Genomic DNA, 15,140 nt, shown 5'->3' on the forward strand with positions numbered 1-15,140 from the left:
TTTTAATCTTAATTTATAAAACTAAGAGGGAGAGAAACCTCCAAATTGTCCTTACACTGGAAAGCACAAAGATTATACTGATAAAGCAAAAAGTTGCCCAAGCTACTACATAAATTAGAAAATGACCACTTCATTCCATGATGACTGGAATTTATAGAAAGGTAACATTTATAATACTTCATTTAGAAATTGTCTAAGAATATATTTGGCTACAATAATTGTAATTTTATTTTGCTTATTCTTATGTGGCCTCATCAAATAAAGCTTAGATTATTATCCTTGTATCTGCATTCAAGCAAAATTTTAAATTTCTAACATTCTAGTTTTAAATTTCTAATGTAATTTATGAAATTACATTATGACTAATAATGGACTTACAGAAGAAAACTGATGAAGGAAGAGGGTTTACTACTAACCCCAGCACCTAACACAGTGGGTAGGTTCTCAACAAATACTTGCTGCATGTGGATGAACAGTAGTAATGATGCTTTTCATTTACATGGTATTTTTCATACTTGCCAGTCATTAACTCTTTGACCATCTCTGTAGAAGATCAGACCCTGCGAGATAAACTAGTCAGATACTTCTGCCTCCATTTCACAGCTAAAGAAACTGTTCCTTGGCATTAAGTGATTTACCCAAGGTCACGCTGGAAGAGCAGTTAAGAGTGTCGAAGCTTTTGGACCCCCATCCACTGTTATTTTTATCGTATATCTACTACCTATATTTTTTTAAACTTTCTCAAATGCCTACTAAGATTTTTGTGGATTCCTGCCTTATGAGTTTTTTCTTCATACAAAATTAATAAATAATTTATCATTTTAAGGCCTTGGCATCTCAGCCAAGTAATTCTCCTTGTGCCCAACTTTTCTGTCCCACTTTGGTTTGGATTGGGCTGAGGTAGACATCATGTAGGCCTAAGTAAGACAATGAGCACTTATTTCTTAGCAGCTGAGGTTTCAGGAATGACCAAGGACACTGCAGGAAGCAGCCTTTTATCCGCCTTTTATTCAGTAACGTTGCTGTCAGTCTATGCAGGAACTCTGATAAGGACCTGAAACGGAGATGCTTTAGACAGTCCCTGCCCTCAGAGATTCACAGTCCAAAGAGGGACAGATACAGACTATGTTATGAAGAAGAGTTACCCCCATGGCTAAGCCTGAAGACCCCAGGAAAGTTTTCCTGGCAGAGATGATGAAGCGTGGGAGATAGCCAGGGTGACTAGTGGGGGGTGGCATAAGTGAAAGCTTTGAATCGCCAGGGGTGTCTCCCCTCTATTCTGTTCTGTCACTTGTGCAACTGTTTAGTGGCTCCTTGAAAACCATAACTGAAAAGGACCAAAAAAAAAAAAAAAAGGGAGTCCCTGCCCTTCCCCCTTTTTTTCACTGCCCTTTTTTTAAGGTTAGCTGTTCTTAATTGGTACTGAATGTCTTGCTAAGGTTTCTAAGTTTCTTAATTGGTACTGAATGTCTTGCTAAGGTTTCTAAGTATCCAAATTTCAAAATCTTGCCGGTAGAATTTTCTTATCTAAAAATGAAGCTGTACATTGAAAGTTTTTTTTTTTTTTCCTGGATGAAACTTTAAGCTTGTTTTAAAGAATTGTGAAAAGTATATAAATGTGACTTTGGTAATACAAAAACCTTTGGTGTAAAGATTTTCATTGTAACGGCGAAGTAAAATTGCAAGGAAGGTAAAATGTTTGAGGAGTATGTAGTATTGTTTTCTAATTCGAGTGCTTTTTATCTTTACAGCTGCAATTTTTGTGACTGAATAGGAAAAAGATAATGAGTTTGGACACTTCAAATAAGACTGATGCTCAGAGTTTCAAAGAGAGCCACCAGTACCAATCCCAATGCTTATACATAACTTCTCTTCCAAAATGTGTAGCACAGCTGTGAAAGTGAACATTAGGAATGTGTACTACCTTAGCTGTTAACCCTACTCTCAAAATTGTAGTGTATATGGGTTCTTTGTGTGTTGTACGATGTAAACAACGAATGGATGTTTCTAATGCCTTTAGTGCTTTTCTGGACCTCACCCATGGATGGATGATGCAGCTGTTGTGTGGTGAGCCATTTGGAAAGACGTGTCTGTGTTTCTGAAGGTTTCAATGTATATATAACTTTTGGACAAACCTAAACTCTCCCCATAAATTCTCTTTTCTTCTGTATGTACGTTACAAACATAGTGTGATGATATCAGATAGTAAAGAAAACACTCTTAAATATACAGAACTTTTTTCGGTGTGGAGTACACTTTTCCAATCACAGGAACTTCAGCTGTTGTGGGAAATGTTTATTTTTGTGGCACTGTATATGTTAAGAACTTTTATTTTAAAAAAATATAAAGGTTAATGTCCATAACAAATATTTCTCCTCGAAGCTACCTTATCAAGAATGAAAATCATATGGGAAGAATTCCATATTCAATCACTGCTATATTAAAATATATATTTTAATTATATTTGACAGGTTTTGCATCTAAATTGACCTATTTGTTCAGTTTTGACTCAAGGCACTGAAAAGTGAAGGGTCCATTTCCGTCATGTCCGTGAAAATGCAATTAGAAATGTGCTATTCAAGTGATTATAAAGGCACCCCAAGGTATAACTGTAATTTAAAGATTACTGCAAATATTTTTATTTTCTTGTGAGTTTTATGTACATCTGTTAATTTAGTATTTCTTTATGTGTTCTGTAGAGTAGTGTTCTTCCATCCCTCAATTGAGCTCAAAGTAGGTTTTGTTGTACCATTGTGATTAGAATTTAAACTAAATCAGAGAATTGTATCCTTTACTGTACATATTGTATTCTTTAATTTTTAAGTTGTTGTCATATTGTCTGTGCTGATGGCTTGGCTTAAGATTTCGATGCATAAATGAGATCACTGTTGATCAGTGTTGCTAGTGGCTTGGCAGTTCTTCGTTAAAGCATATTGGGTTGGAAAGGTGTTTGCCTTTTTTTCAAATTATTCAATAGATGTATGGTACCATTTAAAAGTGGTTGTATCTGAATTTACTGTGGGGATAACATACACTGTAATGGGGAAAAATTACCTAAAACCAATTTCAAAATGGCTTTTCTTTGTATTTCAGTTTAAAAACCCAGTGCATGTATGCCCTCTGAGATGCAATAAACACCTTGAACAAAGAAAATGCAAACATAATCTTTCTCTTTTGATTATTTCTTAGGGGAAAAAGTCTGTTTCAGATGACACACGTATCATATACAAAATATTGCAAATGTTAAAACATTTAGGATGAGAAATGCGGTCTGTGCCAACATAGTTTTGATTATTTTCCAATAAAGTAAAGACAAGGATAAAAAGAACAATTTTAATCAGCTGTCATTGAACTTGGGACTCCGTGGCTACTGCCAAATACACTGAAATTCCATATTCCAAAAAAGAAAAGGATGAACTTTCTTTTAAAATATGCAGTTAAATTCTTATAATAGTTTTGCAAGAATTCTCTGTGGAAGTTGAAGAATTGTATGATTTTAGGTAATAGTTTACAGTACTCACACACTTGCATGCACAGATACTCGGACACAAAGTCTAGATTAGCCAATTTTAGTAAAATTGGATGACTTGATGCCTATAACTAGATTGTTACAGTGTCTCAAAAGGTAGTCCAATCTCAAATAGAAGCACATTTCTATTTCTAAAATTGTCTTTCCCTTAGTTACCTAGGATTTGTATCTTGAGAACTAACTTTCAGAAGCTAGTATCTGATTATGTAATGTGATTTTTATAGATTACATTTTGATCGTATGTTACTTTGCGGGCATATTGTAATAAAAATGTGTTTCAGATTGTAAATAATTTTAAGCTTAATATTGCATTTTTAATATGCTTTTTTCCCTTCATTGAATGACCCATGTGCTATAAATTCTTAATAGGAGAAGCTACAACAGCATTATTTTTAAATTGGATGCTGGAAACTTGCTGTGGTGAGATTCTTGATGTCCTTGGGTGGGGAATTGTCTTATAGATGAGATGCCGGATCAGGTCCTCTGCTCAAACGATTTACCTCTCTGGAGAACTTTCAACACAGGTCCATTTTACCCGCGGTGTTCTTCCTCGTGGTGCGCACGCCTTTCCTGCCTCTCCTGAGCTCTGCATGCATACACACACGAGCACAGTATTCAGGGTGTGACCACACCACTGCTCACACAAGGGGTCACTTTGCTGGCCAGCACAGGGCCCTCTGCCTTAATTCCCTCCCCCAACCCCACGAGTACATTAGTTCTTTTTTTTTTTAATTTTTATTGGAGTATAGTTGATTTACAATGTTGTGTTAGTTTCTGCTGTACAGCAAAGTGAATCAGTTATACATACACATATATCCATTCTTTTTAAGATTCTTTTTTTTTTTTTTTTAAAGATTTATTTATTGATTGATTGATTGATTGCTATGTTGGGTCTTCGTTTCTGTGCGAGGGCTTTCTCTAGTTGCGGCGAGCGGGGGCCACTCTTCATCGCGGTGCGCGGGCCTCTCACTATCGCGGTCTCTCTTGTTGCGGAGCACAGGCTCCAGACGCGCAGGCTCAGTAATTGTGGCTCACGGGCCCAGTCGCTCCGCGGCATGTGGGATCTTCCCAGACCAGGGCTCGAACCCGTGTGCCCTGCATTAGCAGGCAGACTCTCAACCACTGCGCCACCAGGGAAGCCCTCTTTTTAAGATTCTTTTCCCATATAGACCATTACAGAGTATTGAGCAGAGTGCCCTGTGCTATACAGCAGGTCCTTATTAATTAACCTATTTTATATAGTACTATGTATATGTCTTAGAGGTCTTTTCACTTACTTGGATACTGCTGGGCTGTTGTATTTCTGATGACTAAAGAATAAACCTCATATAGTGCAGTTATTGTCAGATGTTACTGGAGTTTGAATAGCTCTCCCAGCTCATTGCAATGCAAGCATTAACACCAATTGAAAACCCATCTTGAGTTGAAGGTTTGAATTACTTTATGGTGTAATGATTACAACAAGTGGTTCTCTCAGTACTGAAGTGTCTCCTTTGTTCTCTGTCTTTCATGTTATTTGTTGTGCTTTTTAAAAAAAGAATAAAGACCAAAGACTTCTGGGGAGGAGTCATGGGGTTCAGAAGAGGAAGAAAGGAGTGGACATGAAAAAAATACATGAGAACTTGATTCACAGAAAGATAAGATGTGCAAAGCCCTCTGTCTGCCTCTTAAATAGGCACACCTTTAACAATAGATCTCCAAATTTTTGAAGGTGGAAAAAGGGCATGGTCTTGTAGCAGTAATGACAGTGTTTCTTGTGTGGAAGTAGTTGATGAAACTCAAAATGTGTGTTGTCTTAGTTGAAAAGTCACGTTGGTCTATACTTTTGAGGCAACAGGCTTTGTGGTAGTTTGTTATTCATCCTCTTGGACTGTAAGAAAACTTCTGTTTCTCATAGCCTTGCTGACAGCACATTTCACTACTGGATACATCATTCGGGTCTCCTGTATGAGTGGAAATGTATGAGGGAGCAAGGTTTTGTGACTTAGTGATATGGTCGTTAACCTTAGCTAAACCCTCAGAGCTGCAGCACTAAATCATCCAGGTTCATTTCCACTTACGACATGCCTCGTCAAACAATTCTGAAAGAGGAAGCCATGCTATAATTGATTCCATAATTAGGTATTGTGTATCTGATCGCAGAACAGAGATTTTCAAACTCTGTCTCAGAACTAAATTTGAACTTTTTTTTCGCCGTGCCACGCGTCATGTGGGATCTTAGTTCCCCAATCAGGGATCAAACCTGGGCCCCTGGCAGTGGAAACACGGAGTCCTAACCAATGGACTGCAAGGGAATTCCCTGAAATTTATTGAGGACCTCCAAAAGCTTTGTTTATATGGGTTATGTCTGTCAATACTTACTATGTTAGAAATTAAAACTGAGCAATTTTTAAATTTTTGTTTAATTCATTTTTTAAAATATTAATACTATTCTATATTAACATCAATAAAATATTTTTATGAAAAATTCCAATTAAAAAAAATTTAGAAGAGTGGCATTGTTTTGCTCTTTAATCTCTTTAATGTTAGACTTAACAGAAGACAGCTACATTCTTAGATCTGCTTCTGCATTCAGTCTGTTGTCATATCCCATGTCATGCAGTCACTGGGAAATTTCACCATAAGCACAAGTGTGAGAAAATGAGCATCCTAGTATTATTATGAAAACAGTTTTTACCTCACAGTATTGTTATAAAAATAACTTCAACCTCACAGACCCTTCGAAAGGGTCTCAGATCCTCAGGAGTCCCCAGACCACACTTGAAGAACCACTTCTTTAGATCTGAAAGAATTGTTCTCATGTTCTTTGAAAGAGAGAAAACATTTACTAGTTAACAGATTGCATCATTTTCTGTGTGTGTGAACAGAATAACCCTACCACCACCATGTGTCTTGTTCAGTGTCTGAACAAATGCCCTCCTCCACCAACCCCACATTACTTTTTAAGCAACTTTGAGACATGTACAGGAATGGGAATTCTGTGTCAAACTCCACAGAAGGGCATCCCTGCTCAACCACCCACTGTTACCTTAGGCAAGTTACATAAGTTCTCTAAATTTGTTTTCTTGTCCGTGGAAAGGAGAAAATTTCTATCTGTGTACTTACTCTTCAATGAGGTAATCCATGGAAAATGCTTGGCACAGAGATAGTGCCCAATAAATAACTTCTGTTGTTACTTTTAGAATTACTATGGCTGTTTTTGCTATAGATTTTGTCATTTGTTTATGATTGTAAGAACACTAAAGGATGGAGAAGATGGAAGTATAAAAAGTAGTCAATAATAGGAATATTCCTTAATAAAGTACAATCACCAGAAATACTAAACGCGTTTTAAAGTTTCATCAACGTAAGTGCCTGTTCCACATATAAATACAGCTCACAGTTCAACACAGAGCCGGAGGATGAGGTATCTGAGCAGGGTACAAACAACATCTACCACTGAGTTCAACTTGATTCCCTGGAGCCTCTTCCTGGGCACAGTTTCCAGTGTCTAATGACACTTTTTAAGAACATAAATGAAAGATACTGATATGAAAGGTGCTTTGGGCCCATAATAGAATTGTTGCCATTGGCCAAAAGTGTTTCTACTTGGAGATCAGATATCTTTAAAAAATACACTTTAATAGTGATTTTTTAAAAATAGGAGAAATATTTAATGAGTATTTGACAGAGATGGAAGGTAAAAATATCCAGAATGGACATAGTATGTGCAGGTTGCAACACTGAGGACTGGAGTAGGGAGATAATTTTGAACAGAAGCCTACAGCAGCAAGAGACTATAGCCTAGGACAGAACCCAGGCCTGCAGACAGCAGACCACAGGTGAGTAGGACCTAGAAGGGCCCCCTTCCGACAAGGGGAGGGGGAGACAGTCTTCTTTTAGTGATCGTGTTCTCTGCTGTTAACCTACTCTTTAATGCTAAATTCATCTCCAGATACCCAAACAGCCCGTGGTTCATCTCTCTCCTTCAGAGTACAGAACATCTTTGGGGTAAGTCAACTAATTTTGTAATTAATAATTGTCTTTGTAAAACCTAAACAGGAAGTTAAAACTTACAGCCTGAAGTGACTTACAAATCTGTGCCAAGGAAATTTGGAATTATTTTTTAAATCACCTGCTATTTTGGATCACATGGCTTTTGGCACTCCATTGAAAACAGGACATGCAGTTGTGACCATGTGTGTAATATTTTAGATGTAAATTTGGGGCCAGATTTTTTAAAAATCTATCTCTTCTCGCAGGGGAAAAAAAAAATATGGCTTCAAAGCTACACTAAAAGGAACATTTAGTTTAGAACAGAGACAAAAGTGTTCCTATTTGATTGGGTTCAGAACAAAATATAGTTACATAACTGGCTAGTTGGTGATGTATTAACTAATGGGTTAGTTCATTGTAAAACCACATAATGTTTATAACTGTTGCTTTATGTCTAGGTGTTATCGAACTTACTGATAAATGTTCTACAAAAATGTTTAACAAACATGTCTAAGAGTGAACTCGTTATCTGTTTACCTCAAGCCTGGTTTTTCTGTCTAGGTTGGTGGTCTCACTGTCTACCTAGTCTCCCAAACCAGAAAGTTGATGTGACATTACACCCTCAATTCTTCTCCCCTATATTCAGTGAGCCACTAAGTACACTGAACATTCTGCTCTCGGAATGTCTTACAAGTTGCCCTCTCGTGCCATTTCTGTGGCCACTTTCTTAGGACAGTAGCTCTTTACTGGGCTCTTTGCCTCTAGTCTAATCCCCACCCAAACTCACCCCAATTCAGCCTACATGGTTGGCCAGGTTTCCCTTTCAAAATTCTCATCTGATGACATGACTTTTCCCTGACTTCAAAACCTGCATGTAAAGGTTGAAGTCCAAGCTCTCTAGCATGGCATTCAAGTCAAACGTCTATTCAAGGCTAGAAGTCTAGTTTGAAGCCTCATTTCTTGCCATTCCTCGCCACTAGCAGGAGCTAACCTCTCATGGCAGCAACCCCCAACACTGCGTCCTAAACACACAGGACAGTGTCACACTTCCATACCTTTGCACAGGCTGTTTCATCTCCTGTGGGTGCCCTCCACTCCCCCAAGCTCCCCACTGATAGGCTGGCAAACTTCAACGCATCCTTCAAAACCCAACTGAGGTATCACCTCCTCTAGGAAACCTTTCTTTTCATCACACTGCCCACCCCGATAGAGCTGATCCTTCTCAAATGTGTTCCTTCAGCACCTTGTACTTGCTTCACCTTTTTCACACTATTTTTTAAACATGTGTCTGACTTCCTTACTATATTATGAATTTTTTGAAGAAGGGTAGAATCTAGTACTTAACTCTATATCCTATGTGCCTAAGATTGGACTCAATAAATGTTCGTTGAACTATAGTGATTTGATCTAACCTATAGTGTAAAGCAGATCGTGAATAAAAAAAAAAAAAATTATCTCATTTCCAGGAAACAAGTAAAATTGGATTTTGTCCCTGATTGTAAAATGATTGCCTATGATCAGGAGTTTTGTAAATTTGACTCATTTCTTACCATCATAAAACAGAATTTGACAATGTTATTGCTAAAATGTGTTTCCGCTTTATAAAAATACTGAAAAGCATACCATCTATGTGTCTGATAGTTTTACCACCACTTTCCTTACCAAAGTACTTAAGATAGTTTACAGGAAAAAATATAAAGATAGGTAAAACTGAGAAAACATTTTATTGGGGAGAAAAAGACAAACATCATTGTGCACAGAAGGAAAGTATAGGAGCTGGAGGAACAATTAATTTAGGGAAGATAGGTTTTCATGGTGGTTCCCAAATCAAGCTAAATTATGATCATCATAATTCCTTGGAGAGCTTTATCAAATATAGATTTCTGGGCCTCACTCTTAGGGGCTGCAAGGTAGATCTCAGTGGGGCCCTGGAAGCAATCTTTCTAAAATAATTCCCTAGGTCATTCTGATGAGCAACCAACTTTGGAAACCACTGAAATATCATAAATCTGGTGGACTCACAGGGTGTAGCTCTATTTGAACGTTATAGATAATTCCAGCAAAAGAGAAAATTTCTGAAGTCTTCAAAATAGGAAAGCCACGGAGAGTATTTTGTCTCATCTATAGTCTAAAAATTGAGACATGTAGTTCCTAGTCATAAAAAGGTGGTCCCTATGGCATTAGGATACATTAGCTGCCACCAGAAACCAGCCTTTCATTTGGCGGGTATGTGCGGAAAGATGCTGGACCACTGAGCGCCCAGGACATCCGTCCTTGGACCCACATCGGCCACATACCACCTACAGGAAGTGGCACCACTGCCCACTGGCTGGGTACAGTGGTGTTATTTCCCAGGCCACAGAGAGAGCCTTTTAAAGTAAGTGTTCCAAGCACAGTGGCAGAATACTAAATTTGGTTCTGTCTTAGAAATAACACGCTTTTATCTTGAGGCAGTTGCTTGATAAAGTGGTAGTTTTGTTTGGCAGCAGAATCTTGGCACCAAGCCCACTCTGATTTTTAAAAGAAAAAAAGAATTAAAGGGCACTTTTGTAGGTATTGTGAAGAAAAACTGTTGAAGAGCTTAAAAGGTGCGTCTTCTAAGATTGTTAGCTGCAATTTTTTCCAACAACTGATCAACTTAAAGGAGTTACAAGGGAATAAATGAATGTGTCCTCTCAGATCTCTGTACTGTATACTAGTCTGTTCTTTTCTCCTATACGCTGAGATCGGTGTTGTTTTGTGATCTGGTATCTGGGTCAGTAGCTATAGTTTAAATCCTAAGGAACGCAAAAATTGCAGTTTTTACTCCTGTCAGTTAAGAGGAGAAGAACGGAACGTGCTTAGAACAGAAAGGGACTTCTCCTCATTTTCCAGAAGCCTCAGTCATCTAAGGATTACTCTTGGAAAGCCCCTGGAGGGCTTATCTAGCTGAGAAGAGAGTAGTTCCTTAATAGGCAGTTCTTAGAAAAACCTTGTGTTGTTGGCTAAATCCCAGGAAGCTGGAGGTTTAAGAGCAACATAGTGGTGGGAAGGGGAAGTTGACAGTTTCAGAGAACAAGAGTTGCAACACCCCAATCCTCCCAAAACGTGCACCAGCACACACTCACACTCACACTCACACTAGTTCTTCAGGGATGATTGATCGCTGATCTCTGCCCTTAGGAACTTCCAATCTTTCTTTCAATTATAGGAGGTAATTTCTATCATTTTATAATACTAATTACAATTATCAGCATATTATATTTGGTGACCATTTACTTCACTCAGGGCAGTCTACTAGGATTAGACAATTAAAGCTATTGTATTCCACATCCTGAATTTTCTCCAATACACCAGAGTCACTGTACCTGTGTGATGTGTTTGCATAAACTGGGTGCAGCTGTATGGCTAATTCTCAACTTTTAATACACTCATTACCAGTCAAAATCACAAATATTTTAATGGTTAAGGATTTGGGGGTATAATAAAACATCTGGGAAAGATTTTTTTCTTGACTTTCGAGATGAGAATTTCATTTGGTACAGAAGCAAGTCGATTCTGTAGACCACTAATGTTTCTCTTCTTTTAACAAAGCTTTAAAAAATGTATGTTAAGCTTTTTTATGAAAAAATGTTCTATAACACCTTACAAAACTCATACTGAACATAACTAAATTTCATATCAATTATTCAGCCAGCATTATGAACATAACATACATTGGTAGGCTTTCACAAGCTAGTATGGGTTGCATAGCTACTAGCACCAAAACTCAATAGCTCTAAACAACTGTAATTTTGTAGTTTTTAATAACTGGCTTTTGTTGTTGTTTTAGTAGTTTAGTAATTTGTCTGCATCTTCTCTCTCAGGCTGTCACTTTTGGGGACTGATCTAGACTTGCCTTGACAGCTGCTTTCAAGTATAATTTAGGAAATGAGATAACCAAACTTGTTAAGATTATTTCCAGAGTAAAAGTAATTTCATGTCATCCATTTCGGTTATCAGAGGATAACATTTGGGGCTTAATATTTTTGTTATATTTTGGATACTTGAACTTACCAGCAAAGGAAATTCTGGGTAAATGAGATGATAATCGCATGGTATATTACAAATCACTGATGAAGTTGAATGTAAAATACAGAGACGAGTAAAAAAAAATGAGTAGTAGTTATGCTGAGCAAAAGGCTAAAGGAACTTTCCAAACTCATCTGTATTCACTTGTGTGAACAGTTTCCAGAGTTTTGCTCTTATCTGTGCCACATGTGTGAGAGTATATACTGTACACATTTCAGTATATGAATGCATACACAGAGGATTTCAAAAGCATAAATGTAAGATTTACTACTAGTAAAACATTTACAAATATAGATTAAAATGTGATCATATTGTCTCAGTTTGGTAAAACCACACTGGAAGGCAGTAATGGATCATATGGTCACAGTGACTGGAATCTAGATTAAAGTAGACATTCGAAGCAGACTACTTGTCCCCGGGGCTTGAGAAAAGTGAATGAATTTTAACATGTTATTGGAAATTTTAAAATATTACTGAAATGAAAGACTTCAGAGACAAGTTCTGAAGCAGAGATTATCTGATTAAATATTTACATGGCATGGGGGAAGGGGAAGCTGGGATGAAGTGAGAGAGTAGCATCGACGTATATACACTACCAAATGTAAAATGGATGGCTAGTGGGAAGCAGCTGCATAGCACAGGGAGATCAGCTCGGTGCTCTGTGACCACCTAGAGGGGTGGGATGGGGAGGGTGGGAGGGAGGCTCAAGAGGGAGGGGATATGGGGATATATGTATATGTATAGCTGACTCACTTTGTTGTACAACAGAAACTAACACAACATTATAAAGCAATTATACTCCAATAAAGATGTTAAAAAAAAATATTTACACGGCAGAGCAGGGGATGAGGCATAACTACAGGACCCTGGCACTCCTCAGTTTGAAGGCATTTTTATCAGAAATACCCGAACCAGTAGGGAACATGGCAAATGTCTGATTCCTATGCCATGCTACAATATTCTGATATTAAAATTCTCATTACAAATAAACGTCCCCATTATTTGAACATGTGCTATATACAATATGTGGTTAAGATAATACCTCTAGTATAATATTTTGGAGCCTTATCATACAGCACGGAGTAGATAATGCCCTGAAAGAGTAAGCCTCAAGGAATACTGGGTGTTATTTTTAAGCATGTATTTATCACCTCCTCTGTGCCAGGTATAAGCACTTGAGATGATGATCATGAAAGTGAGGAGAAGGATATTGGTTGCCCTGGGCTTCCATTCATACCCCATTGCCTCGTTCCTCTGCTGACTGCTTTATTTTATGAGTTCCCTGGGCCTGGCCCAAGTTGCAACTTGTGGGTTTAGAATAGACACTTGTTATGGACTGAGTGTTTGAGTCCCCCCAGAATTCATGTGTTGAAGCCCTACCCCCAATGCAATAGTATTGGGCGATGGGGCCTTAGGGAGGTAATTAGGGTTAGATGAGGTCATGAGGGTGGGGCCCTCATGCTGGGATTTGTGCCCTTGTAAGAAGAGACACCAAAGAGCTTGTTCTCTCTCTCTCTCTCTGAGAGCACACAAAGAAGAGGTCATGCACGCACACAGCAAGATGGCAGCCACCTACAAGCCAAGATCAGAGACCTCAGAATGAAACCCACCTTGCCGGACTTCCCAGCCTCCAGAACTGTGAGAAATAATTTTCTGTTGTTTGAGCCACCCAGTCTATGGTATTTTGTTATGGCATCCCAAGCTGATTAAGAATTACCTGGACTGTCGGTAAAGCAAACTAGCCCAGACTGGGATCAAAAGTTATTTTGGCCACCATGCTCTAGACAGTTTCACTAACTGGATCAAACTGCCAGTTATTAAATACAGAAAGGAGTAGACAGGGAATTGCCCTCCTAGACTTTATTTAGAAAAAAAAAACCATCTGAGGGTGACTTTTTCCCCTTAGTTGAATGGCAAATCGATAAAGAATTGTGAATCTGCCTATACACTGACCGCATATAATGACAACATGATTTCACCACCAGTTAGACCAAATATCCTAAATATCGCTGAACTTTATGATTTGGCCATTGAAGAAAGCTAGAAAAATCAGTTTATTAAAAAGATTGTTTTTATCTCCAGTTTTTATAAAAATCAGTTTTGGTCAAAAATACTTTTAAGCCTTGGCAGATACTTTTTAAAATCAGTAGGGCTTCCCTGGTGGTGCAGTGGTTAAGAATCCGCCTGCCAGTGCAGGGGACACGGGTTCAAGCCCTAGTCCGGGAAGATCCCACATGCCATGGAGGAACTAAGCCTGTGTGCCACAACTAGTGAGCCTGCGCTCTAGAGCCCTCGAGCCACAACTACTGAGCCCGCGTGCCACAACTATTGAAGCCCGCATGCCTAGAGCCCGTGCTCTGCAACAAGAAAAGCCACCTCAATGAGAAGCCCATGCACCGCAATGAAGAGTAGCCCCTGCTCACCACAACTAGAGAAAGCCCGCGCGCAGCAACAAAGAACCAATGCAGCCAAAAATAAATAAATAAAATAAATAAATTTATAAAAGAAAATTAATAAATAAAATCAGTAGCCAAAATATATGTTATAAGAAAACTGCATTAAAGAATGATGATGCTATTTCCAGGCTATTTATAGTTATAGATCCACATCCTTCTAATGCCCAGTGCTTGGTTCAATTGCTTTATCCCAATATTCTTAATTAATGATCACAGTTCATTTTTTTTTAATTAATTAATTCATTTTATTTTTGGCTGTGTTGGGTCTTCACTGCTGCACATGGGCTTTCTCTAGTTGCGGCGAGCGGGGGCCACGTTTCGTTGCAGTGCGCGGGCTTCTCATTGCGGTGGCTTCTCGTTGCAGAGCATGGGCTCTAGGCGCATGGGCTTAGTTGCTCCGCGGCATGTGGGGTCTTCCTGGACCAGGGCTCGAACCCGTGTCCCCTGCATTGGCAGGTGGATGCTTAACCACTGCACCACCAGGGAAGCCCCACAGTTCATTTTTGATGAGAGTAAACGTTTGATTTAGTAGTGTAAGGCCAAAGAATTATTAGTAATTGAAATTGTCAACATTGGGTTAAAATGCAAAATAAACACTATACAATTTTTACAGTATGTAGCAAACTGACCTAACAATTTAAAGCAATAAGTTATATTCCTGAATTAATTTTAATTACTAAACAATATTTAAGTAGTGAAAAGATTTTTCTTATTACTGGACAACCCCTCAAATGGAATGCTATAGAGGAAAATTAAAATCTAAATTATGGAATTAAAGTATATAATCTTTATGGTCTCTTCTAATCCTGGGATTCTAGAAAATAAGAATTTCAAAGAATTCTTTGATCTACAAACAAAAAGCATAATGATTTAAAGAAGCTGAAAAAAAAAAAGGTAATGGTTTGTGCACAACTCTGATCTTGGTCATACATATATTTAAATCTTTTTCAGAGTGAATATTTGGGATTTAACTAGAAGCATATCAAAAAAGGAAAAATGTCTCTTCTGCCCACACAGTTATTGATTTAAGCAAGAAAAAACATATATAAAATGAAATATATTATTTGGGTAAAGAAAAAAACATAATTCTAAGTTTCAGTTGTTTTATAAATAGTTCTTTGAATTCACCC

At 38.0% G+C, this 15,140-nt stretch overlaps 1 protein-coding gene across 5 annotated transcripts in view; it reads left to right on the plus strand.

The window, feature by feature from the left end:
* Positions 1-3,348, plus strand: part of SNAP91 (synaptosome associated protein 91) — a 157,165-nt gene extending 153,817 nt beyond the window's left edge. For 2 of the 5 annotated variants that reach the window (XM_057527739.1, XM_057527740.1), the window contains one exon: positions 1,752-3,347. The gene's annotated coding sequence lies outside the window, so the exon portion shown is untranslated. Of the gene's footprint in view, positions 1-1,751 lie in introns of all 5 variants that reach the window. The other 3 variants (XM_057527742.1, XM_057527743.1, XM_057527741.1) reach the window with 2 other exon arrangements.
* The last annotated feature ends 11,792 nt before the right edge of the window (positions 3,349-15,140 follow it).

The sequence above is a fragment of the Balaenoptera acutorostrata genome, chromosome 14, assembly GCF_949987535.1.
Source record: "Balaenoptera acutorostrata chromosome 14, mBalAcu1.1, whole genome shotgun sequence".
Lineage (NCBI taxonomy): Eukaryota > Metazoa > Chordata > Mammalia > Artiodactyla > Balaenopteridae > Balaenoptera > Balaenoptera acutorostrata.